A 12,385-nucleotide genomic window follows, 5' to 3' on the forward strand; every position below is an offset into this window, starting at 1 on the left:
ACGCTACGTATATGCATTTGAGTAATGATTTCGTTTAAATATTATTCGCTCAGTCGATTAATGAGTTTCTGGCCTTTGGCTAAGTTGATCTTTTGTGTGTGAATATAAGGATTGGTAACGTGAAGTAAGCATGATATTGAGAATTCGTGCACATGAAATTATCCGTTTAGCCATATGAATGCTACATTTTAGTTGTGTTAAATTTTATGGCTCAAAGCTTACTAAGCATAAATTGCTTACTCCGTTTCTTTGATTATCTATTTTATAGATTTTGGTTCGTCAGCTATCGGACTCGGGAATTTTGAAGTCGAAGTCATCCACACTATCAAAGCCCCTTTTGGTACACTTTTGGTTGAACTTTGAAAGGGCATGTATAGGACTACCCCTTTTTGTTGTGGGTCATGGACCCTTTGGATTTGTATAATTTTGGATAGCCATGCGAAAATGGCTTATATATGTTTTGAGCATAATGTTATAATCATTTGGTATGGATATGGTTATTGAGAGGTGTGGATATGCTTGACAAGGATTGGCCATTGGAATGGTTAATCACTATCATAATTTGTGCTATTTATGCTAAAAGGGCTAGTTGAATCATGGAAACTATGAAATAGGTAAAGTCTACCTTAAAGGCAGATGCTGACAGCAGCAGTGATGTAGATTTGAAAAATCACTAAAAATAGTAGGAATGGAATTAAATAGTTAATAAATTATGTAAACGAACCTTGATGAATCTATTTTTATAGGAAAGTAATGAAACGATCATATGAATAGTATGTTAAGAGATATTTAAGTTTTTGTGAGACAAGGCCAGAACGGTTTCTGGATTCCCTGTTCTGACTTTGGAAATTCATTATAAATTACCCAGAGATAATTATAAGTCATGCCATATATGCATAGATTCCTTTTTGAGTCTAGTTTCTATAGAAACAAACAGCATCAGTATTGAAGCCCTGTACAGGGAGATATCCAAGTCATAATGTGCAAAGGTCAGGGTAGTCGAACCCTGAAATAGGGGAGACTTTAACTAATAAATCGACCAAAAATTCTAGAAAAAAAATTGTAAATGGAAAAATGAGTCTAGTTTCAGGAAAAATTTACAGAACTGGTTTTCGAGTTTTGGAACTCGAGATATGATTTTTAAGGTGACAGTGACGCAGTTAGCCAGCTCGTCTGGAAATTTAAAATGGACTGTGCAAATAAGTGATTGAAGTCTGCAAACCCCTCCTGTCCGACTCCGGCGACGGTCTCGGGTACGGGGTGTTACAAGAAGTGTGACAAAGGATTCAACTGAGAGACTAGAAGCTAGAGCACCTGCTAGAGCTTATGCCATACGTGCTCGTGAAGAGGCATCATCTCCCGATATGATCACCGGTACATTTTCCCTTTATGATACTATTGTTATTACATTGATTGATCCTGGATCTACTCGTTCTTATGTTTTTACGAATTTAGTATCTAGTAAGAGCTTGCCTGTAGAATTTACTGAATTTGTGACTAAAGTGTCAAACCCTTTAGGCAAATATGTGTTAGTAGATAGGGTTTGCAACAATTGTCCTTTGATGATTCAAGGTCACTATTTTTCAGCTAATCTGATGTTGTTACCATTTGATGTGTTTGATGTTATTCTGGGTATGGACTGGTTGACATTACATGATGCCAGAGTAAATTGCAGACAGAAAATCCTTGAGTTGAAATGTGAAAATGGTGAAATTCTTTGGGTTGAAACAGATGAATCAAATAAATTGCCTATGGTGATTTCACACATGTCTACTCAGCTATATAAGAAAGTGGTGTGAAGCTTACCTTGCATATATATTGAATACCAAGATGTTTGAGTCAAAGTTCGAATCAGTGCCGGTAGTCTGTGAGTTCCCGAATGTATTTCCAGAAGAATTTCCTAGGTTGCCTCTGATCAGAGAGGTAGAGTTTTCCATTGATTTGTTACCTGGAACTACACCAATTTCAATTTCTCCGTATAGATTGGCTCCAACTGAAATGAAAGAATTAAAGGCTCAGTTGCAAGAGTTAACAGATAAGGGTTTTGTGAGACCGAGTTTCTCTCCCTGGAGTCCTCCCGTGTTGTTTGTAAAGAAAAAGGACGGATCTATGAGACTTTGTATTGATTATCGACAGCTCAACAAGGTGACTATAAAGAACAAGTATCCGTTGCCAAGAATTGATGATTTGTTCGACCAGTTGAAAGGGGGGACAGTGTTTTCAAAGATCGATTTGAGATTCGGTTACTATCAGTTAAGAGTTAAAGAGTCGAATGTGCCAAAAATCGCTTTTAGGACGAGGTATTGACACTATGAATTTCTTGTGATGCCTTTCGGTTTAACTAATGCTCCAGCTATCTTTATGGATTTGATGAACCGAATCTTTCAGCCATACTTGGAGAGGTTTGTGGTTGTGTTCATAGATGATATTCTGATTTATTCTCAAGATGAGTCCGAGCATGATGAACACTTAAGAACAGTATTACAGATTTTAAGAGAAAAGAAATTGTTTGCTAAATTCAGTAAAAGTGAATTTTGGCTTCATGAAGTCGAATTTTTAGGGCATATAGTTTCAGGTGATGGTATTCAGGTCGATCCGAGCAAAGTTTTAGCAATTTTTGATTGGAAATCGCCAAAGGATATATCCAAGATTAGAAGCTTTTTGGGCTTAGCTGGATATTATCGACGCTTTGTCGAGGGATTTTCAATGATTGCCTCTTCTATGACTAAGTTGCTGCAAAAGAATGTTAAGTTCGATTGGACTGAAGAGTGTCAACAAAGTTTCGAAAAGTTGAAAATGCGGTTGTTCGAAGCACCAGTGTCAGTGCAACCTGAGTCGGGAAAAGAGTTTGTGATCTGTAGTGATGTGTCATCAATTGGACTTGGATGTGTGTTGATGCAAGAGGGTAAGGTGGTAGCTTATGCCTCAACACAGTTGAAACTGCATGAGAAGAATTACCCGATGCACGATTTGGAATTGGCCGCCATTGTCTTTGCTCTAAAGATTTGGCATCATTATTTGTATGGCGAGAAATGCAGAATCTTTACTGATCATAAAAGTTTGAAATATCTAATGAATCAAAAGGATTTGAATTTACGACAACAGAGATGGCTTGAACTACTGAAAGATTATGAACTAATAATTGACTATCATTCCGAGAAAGCGAATGTAGTCGAAGATGCCTTCAGTAGAAAATCCTTAGTTGCTTTGAGAGCTATGGGTACAAATTTGGCTATGTCTGATGATGGTTCGATTTTGGCCGAGTTGAGGGCTAGGCCGTTATTTCTTCAGCAAATTTGTGAAGCTCAGAAGAATGACAGTGAATTGCAACCCATGCGAGCTTAGTGTGAATCAGGTTGTAAATCAGATTTTCGAATCGGACCTAATGATTGCTTAATGTTCTGTCAACGAGTATGTGTACCAAAAGATACTGAATTGATTCAGAAGATTTTACATGAGGCACACAGTGGTTGTTTGTCAGTTCATCCCGGTAGTACGAAAATGTACAACGACTTGAATAAAGTATATTGGTGGAGTGGTATGAAAAGAGATATTTCTGAGTTTGTATCGAGATGCTTAATTTGTCAGCAAGTGAAAGTTGAACACCAAGTACCTTCAGGTTTACTTCAACCAGTGATGGTTCCCGAATGGAAATGGGACAGAATCACAATGAATTTTGTAACAGGTTTGTCTCTGACTCCGAAAAAGAAAAATGCCGTCTGGGTTGTGGTTGATAGATTAACAAAATCGGCTCACTTTATACTAGTATGTACCGATTACTCACTTGATAAGTTGGCTGAATTATATATTTCTAAAATTGTGAGATAACATAGAGTACCTATGTCTATTATTTCGGATAGAGATCTGAGATTTACTTCAAGGTTTTGGAAAAAGTTGCAAGAAGCTTTGGGTATGAAATTGAATTTTAGTACCGCATTTCATCCACAAACTGACCGTCAATCCGAAAGGGTAATTTAGGTACTCGAAGTTATGCTCCGATGTTGTGTTTTAGAATTTGAGCACAGATGGGAGAAATATCTACCTTTGGTCGAATTTGCCTATAACAACATTTTTCAAGCGAGTATACAGATGGCACCATACGAAGCATTGTATGGTCGCAAGTGTCGGACTCTTTTGTATTGGACCGAGCTTAGTGAGAAACAGATTCACAGAGTTGATTTGATTAGAGAAACCAAAGAGAAAGTGAAAGTAATTTGTAATTGTCTGAAAGCTGCTTCAGATCGACAAAAGTCATACATGGATTTGAAAAGAAAAGGGATCGAGTTCCAAGTGGGTGATAAACTATTTTTGAAAGTATCTCCGTCGAAGAAAATTCTAAGATTTGGCCGAAAAGGCAAGTTGAGTCTGCGTTTTATTGGGCCGTATGAGGTTATTGAAAGAATTGGACCAGTGGCATATCGGTTAGCTTTGCCAACCGAGTTGGAAAAGATTCATAATGTGTTTCATGTGTCGATGTTGCGACGTTACCGTTCTGATCCTTCACATGTGATTCCTCTGACAGAGATTGAGCTTCGACCGGATATGACCTATGATGGAGAACCAATAAAGATTTTGGCTCGGGAAGTTAAATAGTTGAGAAATAAAAGTATAGCCTTAGTGAAAGTATTATGGCATAGACACGGAGTAGAAAAGGCTACATGGGAGAGGGAGGAAGCCATGAGGAATCAATGCCCAAACCTCTTTACTGGTAAGATTTTCGGGGACGAAAATCCTTAAAGGGGGTAGAGTTGTGACAGCCTGATTTAGGGCCTAAACGGAATAGTAGTTTTGAAATCACAAATTCGAGATAGAACTAATTATTTTATAATTATTTTGAGGTCTATGATGTGGTTGCATGATTGTGTGAAAATTTCGTGAAAAAATTTTATGCCTAAAGTGTCCAATTCGAAATTAGGGACTAAATTGAATAAGTTGCAAAACTTGCATTCTAGAAGCTTTTAGCATGAAATTGCTTTAGAATATTAATTATAAGTTCTTAAATAGCAATTTGACCAATTTCTATGATTTTGGACAAAATGGGCTTACATGGATAAAAATTGAAAGTTTAGTAAAAAGGGTATTTTGGTCATTTAGTTAATAAATGAATTAAAAAGGGAAAAATCAAGCAAAAATTTGCTCATCTTCTTCATTAGGCCAAAATTTCAAGGGTTCTCCATAGCTAGGGTTTGTTTCAAGCTTCCAAGCTCCATAATCAAGAAAGACGTGGAATCGACCTTGATCGGGGAAACGAAAAGATTTCAGACTAAATTGCAACATTTCTATATTTTGCACCAAGTGTCACTAGGCCAGCTTGGGATTCAGAGATCATCGGAGATCCATCCGCACTATCACTACTTTTTGGTATTTTGTAAACATTATTTTGGAGTTATGGCATGTATAGATGACTTGGTTATTTTTGTTATATGTCATAATTAAATTGGCCTAAAATGGTGGTCTTCAAAATTTAATAGTTCATTTTGTATATGCCCATTGATGTTAACTAATATTGTTCAGATTATAGGACATGAAAATGTATGTTTTAAAAAAAAAAGAAAAAAAATTCTATGTCATGATTTCGTATGTTTGCATGTATTATGTTCCGGTAATGTCTCGTACCCTGTTCCGGCTTAGAACACGGGTAAGGGGTGTTACATTTTTGAAACGGGGATGATAGTCTTCTTGCCTCGTGTATTTCTCATAATGTACCTGCCAGAGTAAAAGACTGGAGCAATAAACAATGTAGCACGAAACAAAATCCAAATAATCCTAAAGAAAAAGTAACTCTAAAACAATATGTGTAGAGACTAAAACATGCAAAAACCAGAATTTTGATTCATCAGGAATCAAAAAAGTAAAAAGGAATCAAATAACTAAGTCTAAACTATAAGAAAAAGTCTTAAAATGTGATAGAAACAATAAATAAATAATGCAACGATAGAATAGTAATACTCCTAAATTTTAATCTGAAAAAGAATTAGAACTAATACAAAAGTATTTATTATTAAATAATGAAAAATAATATAATAAAAATAACAAACAAACAAATAAATAAAGGAATACTATAACTAATACTAATTATAATAAATAAATAGTTAATTACAGTAAAGAAAAAGAAAGGGTAAAAAGGAGTAACCGACATTGGTGGTGAGGTGATAGTTGGAGGGGTCCGGTCGGATCTGGTGGGGTTCAGGATGACGGTGGCGAACAGGGAGGGCACGGGTATGGGGAGTTAGGTTGTGCGACGCTAAAGAGGGTGAGGGTGGGGGGTGTGCGTGCGTGGAATGGGAAGAGGTCAGGTTTTAGGGTTGATGTCAGGCTGGAGAAGGTGTGTGCCTCGAGGGGTTGGACCGCTGGTGGTCGTGTGGGTATGGGGAAGAGGGAGGAAGAAGAGGAAAAGGAAAAAGAAAGTATAGGGAGAGAAGGGGTGGGTTGTAGGAAGGAAAGAAAAAAAATAGGGAAGGGAAAGGAAGAAGGAAGTTGACCGGTGGTAGGTGATGGTGGCCGGAATAAGGGGAAAGGGAGGCTGCGGCTGCTAGGGTTTGGGGGGAAAAATTTTAGAAGAAGAAGGCAAACCATGTTAGGGTTGGGGGGTTTAAAAGGGACACGATCGTGTGAGGCCTGTGTTAGGCTACACGATCGTGTGGCTCAAGAATTGCCCGTGCGCGTCGCAAGAATTTAATGACCATTCGTAACACGGCCACAGACACGCCCATGTGTCCAGGCCATGTGGAGCACACGGCTGTGCGATACGGCTGTGTGCTTCATTGTTCGCTTCTCCCACGCCCGTGTGTCCAAACACACGGCCGTATGGTTTGCCCATGTAGCTCTCTGACCTATTTTCAATTTGAAAATTTAGCTCAGTTTTTACACGGCCTAGTACATGCCCGTGTGTCCAGGCCGTGTGGTCCACACGGACGTGTCGCACGCCTGTGTGGACTCTGTTGAGGCCATGTCTATGTCAAGTTTGGGTTATTTAAGCCCTATTTCTGCACAGCCAAGGATACACCCGTGTGTCCAGGCCGTGTGGGTCACTGTACCTGTATAGAAACACAAAAAATAAATAAAATAAACGAGTTAGTGGTGTTAATGCTTGGGTTGCCTCCCAAGAAGTGCTTATTGAAAGTCTAAGCTCGACTTACCTCATATTTGCACGGTCATGGTGGTTCGAGGAGTTGAGACCCCTCTTTCTAACTGCTAATTTTACTATCCACATACAATCTAAGTCGAGTAATATTTACCTTGAAAGTGCTGAATTCAGAATGATGTACCTCAACTGTGCCGTATGGGAAAACATTAAGTACCATAAAAGGACTCGCTCCATTTGTAATTAGTTCTGAAGTAACAATTCTAGGGCCCTTTTCATCTAACAATACTTTATCCCTGACCTTAAATTGCTTTGTTTCATCCTTGCGCTTATTGTGGTGTCATTTTGCTTCATTGTGTGCTTTTGGTTTTTCCTTGACATGTGTTCACCATTCGTCTAGTTCATCTATCTGAAGCCTTCGTTCTTCGTGAGTCACTCTGTTTTTGTTGCATGGATTAGGATGAGGCTCTATCACGTTCTTCCTAGGGGATTCTTGCAAAGAAGTTTGCGCCTTAACATTACTCAAGTTAACAGAACTTAAACAATCATCTCGATTACTAGATATATTAGTAGAATCACAAGCTTGAAGTTTAATCGTGTCATCACCTACACGAAGTATCAATTCACTTATGCCAACATCTATGATAGTTCTAGAAGTTCCTAAAAAGATCCTTCCTAAAATTAAAGGTAAGTCACTATCCTCATCCATGTCTAGAACAACAAAGTCAACTGGGAATATAAATTTATCAATTTTGACAAGCACGTCTTCAATAATACCCCTAGGAAATCTAATTGTTTTATCTGCCAATTGAATACTCATCCTAGTTTGTTTGGGTTTCCCAAGATTGAGTTGTTTAAACATTTTATAAGGCATGACATTAATGCTTGTCCCTAGATCAGCCAACGCATTCTTAATATTTAAACTACCAAGTAAACAAGGAATAGTAAAACTCCCTGGATCTTTCAGTTTGTTAGGTAGCTTGTTTTGTAGAATAGCCGAGCAGACTGTATTTAATTCCACATGCGAAGACTCATTTAACTTCCGTTTATTTGACAGAACTTCTTTCAAAAATTTAACTACGTTTGGCATCTGCGAAAGAGCTTCAATGAACGGTAAGTTAATATGCAACTTTTTTAAGAGTTTAAGAAATTTACTAAATTGTTCGTTGGTGCGGTCTTTCTTAGTTGCGTTGGGATATAGCACACGAGGTGTATGCTCTCTACTTGCTTACTGTGGTTCACCTCATCCTTAACTTTACTTACCACAAGTCCTTGCCTTGGTCCTGGTTCAGCTTCAACTAACTCTTCTTCATCTCAAACAGTAATCACATGAAGCTATTCACTTGGGTTAGTTTCGGTGTTACTGGGCATGCTACCTTGTGGTCATTCAAAAATCAACTTAGCGAGCTATCCTATTTGAGTTTCGAGCCCTTGAGTTGTTGCTTGCTGATTCTTAAGCTCTGTTTTGGTATTCTAAAAATGAGTTTCTGAGATCGAGATGAATTTTGTGAGCATCTCTTCAAGGTTCGGTTTCTTCTCTTATTGGTAAGGTAGTTGTTGAAAACCTGGAGGATGTTGTGGCCTTTGATTTCCCTGACCTCCCCACGAGAAATTGGGATGGTTCCTCCAACCTGCATTATAGGTGTTACTATATGGGTTATTTTAAGGTCTAGAATTACTACCCATATAGTGGACTTGTTCTTCCTTGGTGTTAGGGTTGAAGGATGGATAATCTGTGTTGTGTACTCCTCCTCTGCTTGAATCACACCTCATCACTGGATGTACCTGAGTAGAACCATACAAACCATCAATCTTCTTATTTAAAAGTTCTACCTAGTTAGATAGCATAGTGACCGCGTCGAGGTTGAAAACACCAGCTACTTTTTTCGGCTTCGTTCTCATGACTTGCCATTGATAGTTATTCAGTGACATTTTTTCAATAAATTCATAAGCCTCTTCGGGTGTTTTGTGGTTTAAAGTTCCACCGGCAGCTGTATCGATCAGTTGTCTTGTTGAGGGTTCACACCATTGTAAAAAGTCTGAACCTACAGCCATAGAGGTAACCCATGGTGAGGGCACCTTCTCAATAAATCTTTGTATCTCTCCCATGCATCATAAAGTGTTTCTAAATCCATCTGCACAAAAAAAGAGATATCATTCCTTAATTTAGCCGTTTTAGTCGGCGGAAAATATTTAAGTAAAACTTTTTCGGTCATTTGTTCCCAAGTGGTGATTGATCCTCACGGTAACAAGTTCAACCACTGTTTAGCCTTATTTCTTAATGAAAAGGGAAATAATCGAAGGCGAATGGCATCATCAGAAACACCATTAATCTTAAAGGAGTCACAGAATTCCAGAAAATTTGCTAAATGAGTGTTTGGATACTCGTCCTACAAACCATCAAACTGAACAAACTGTTGTATCATTTAAATCGTGTTAGGTTTTAGTTCAAAACTATTTGCAGCAACAACAGGTCTAACTATACTCGATTCAGTTCCTGTTAAAGTAGGTTTACCATAATCATACATAGTTGAGAAACAGGTTTCTGATCTACTGGATTTGCAGCAACCACAGGAGGTGGCAGATTATTCTGATTTTCAGCCATCTCCTCAGTATTAGTGTGAATATCGCCCTCTCTCTCATCCTCTATGTATTGTAGACTTCACCTTATTTCTCTTCAGTTTCTGCGAGTTGTGCTCTCGATCTCACTGTAAAAAAGCAAAGGTCCTGACAGGTTCCTCCTAGTCATAAACTAGAGACATCTGCCAGAAGCAATTAAAAAGAAAAATTTAGAAAAGAAAAATTAAACTAAAATCAAAAAGTAAATTGCAATAAAAGTAAAAATGGCTAAAGTAATAAAAATCAAGCCTTCCTAATATCTTAATCCCCGACAACAGTGCCAAAAACTTGATGGTCGTGAAACTAACTAAAAATTAGACTAAGGCAAACGCACCTATCGAACAGTAGTATAGCTATGGTGAGACCGGGAATATCGTATCCACAAGGACTAAAAGTACTAGTAATTACTATCTTTTTATTATCTAGCCTAAGAATTAAAGGATGTTTTAAAACTAAAACTAATTATCTAATTAACTAAAATTACGACAGAGATTAAAGTTGAAAAATACTTTTTAGAAAACCAATGGAGACAATACCCAAGGAAGAACCTACTTGGACTTCACTTATTACTTCTGAATTAAATGATTTATTCACTTGACTTAATCCATAGAAATCCCTAGTTTATGTTATTATCTCTCTCGAGACTAAAAACAATTGACTCTAGGTTGGTTAATCAAAATCTCTTTCTAATTAAAACCCCTATTTTCGCATTAACTCGATCTATGGATTCCCTTATTAGATTTGACTCTAATCCGACAGATTTATGTCGTCCTATCTCTACGATTGCATGCATCTCCGCTTAATTATGAAGGATCTACTCTTAAACAGAGACTTTTGCTCCACTGATTAAGGACATCAAAACTTGAATTAATATCCTGGAATATTAAAGCAAGAATTAGAACTCACAATTAAGAACAAGAACAAGTATTTATCATATAATTGAAATAGTAATAAGATCCATCTTAGGTTTCATCTCCCTTAGGTATTTAGGGAGTATAGTTCATAATAACGAAAAACATCTCAAAATTGGGAAAATAATAAAACATAAAGAACCCAAAGAATTTCTAAGGAAATTGAATGGAGATCTTCAGTCTTGAAGTAGATCTTGCTTCTGAGCTGATTCCGATGGCTAGCCTTGAGTATTTTCTGCCTTCTACTCTTTGTGTCCTTTTTAATCCTCTTCTAGGGTGTTTATATAGACTTTGGAATCTTCAAAACCCTCAAAATTAGTCTTTTCCGAGTAGAATTAGACTTGGGCTCGACAGGGACATGGTCGTATGGCATGCCCGTGTAAAGGTGTTCAGGCCGTATGCAATTCTAACTTGGTTTAATGTCGACACGACCATGACACATGGGCGTATGGCCCGCCTGTGTGTCACACACGGGCGTGTGGTGTACCCATGTGAAAATGCCTAGGCCATGTTAAACACTGAATTAGGCCCAATTTGTCCCTTTTTGGCCTGTTTCTTGCTCTTTTTACCTTCCTATGCTCACCTAAGTATAAAACATGAATTTAAAGGATTAGGAGCATCGAATTCAATGAAACCAAGGAAAAATTATCCATAAATATGTCAAGCATGGGGTAAAAATATGTATATATTATGGTTTATCAATCAGCAACGAAATAGAGTCACATGGCCAAATCACACGCTCGTGTGCTAAGGCCGTGTCTCCCATACGGCTGAGACACATGGCCGTGTCTCTGCCGTGTGCAAACACTTAGGCTATTTTCCAAGCCTTGGTCAACCATAAACCCTCACACATTTATACAATATCAAGGACATATAACATGTCATCCATTCAATGATTAAACATCTTCAATTAGGCCACCAACATAGCATTTGCATGTCATCATACTTGTATTACTCATACTTATTTTATAACAAGTCTAGACATACGAAACCATATTCATTTGGCCTTATCATATGCAGTACCACTTATACCCTTATACCATGGTTATCTTCATGCTAATATTCTCAACTTAATCATTTGGCATTCATAGTCATGTCTAATTCGTATCCTTAATGTCACATATCACACACTCACATCTACATGTTTCTTTAAGGCATTCCACACCAATTTCATTCTTCATCAACATCATTAACTTACTCTAAATTTACACCTTTATACTAAGAATATGGTCACATCTATTGATCAAAGTTCATCCATCAAATATGCATACCATATCATACATCCATCAACAACGAGCCATCACAACATGCCCATCATCAAGACATCAGAATAGTCATGCATAATCAATTAAGTTTACAACCCAATGATCAAATATAAGCCATATCTCATGGCTCTATACAAATGAATCATTATAAGCCAAGTCAATTGCCCAAATCATGAAACACATATCATAGAGTACTAAGTCTCTATACATGCCACTCACTTGAAAACACTTAAGGTTTATTAATACCCCGACTTGATAATTTGATAGTGTAATGCTGCCTCCGACGATCTCCAACCTCGAGCTAACCTGACAACACTAAAAGAAATGGAAAGGAGAGGGTAATTTTTATAGCTTAATAAGTCCATATGAAAATAATAAGCAATATGTCAACATGCTTCTCAAGGTAATACAATCATAATTACACATTTACTTAAGTTCTGGTCAAGTTGTTTTCTCGAGTCATAGCTGCTAAATTATTTATATCTAAAGCTATGAACTCCAAATTA

At 37.5% G+C, this 12,385-nt stretch overlaps 1 non-coding gene across 1 annotated transcript; it reads left to right on the plus strand.

The window, feature by feature from the left end:
• The first annotated feature begins 9,145 nt into the window (after nt 1-9,145).
• LOC121228571 (small nucleolar RNA R71) lies at nt 9,146-9,252 on the plus strand. The gene has a single exon (XR_005926147.1). It is a non-coding gene; the product is annotated as a small nucleolar RNA R71 (small nucleolar RNA).
• The last annotated feature ends 3,133 nt before the right edge of the window (nt 9,253-12,385 follow it).

This window comes from Gossypium hirsutum, chromosome A04, assembly GCF_007990345.1.
Source record: "Gossypium hirsutum isolate 1008001.06 chromosome A04, Gossypium_hirsutum_v2.1, whole genome shotgun sequence".
NCBI lineage: Eukaryota > Viridiplantae > Streptophyta > Magnoliopsida > Malvales > Malvaceae > Gossypium > Gossypium hirsutum.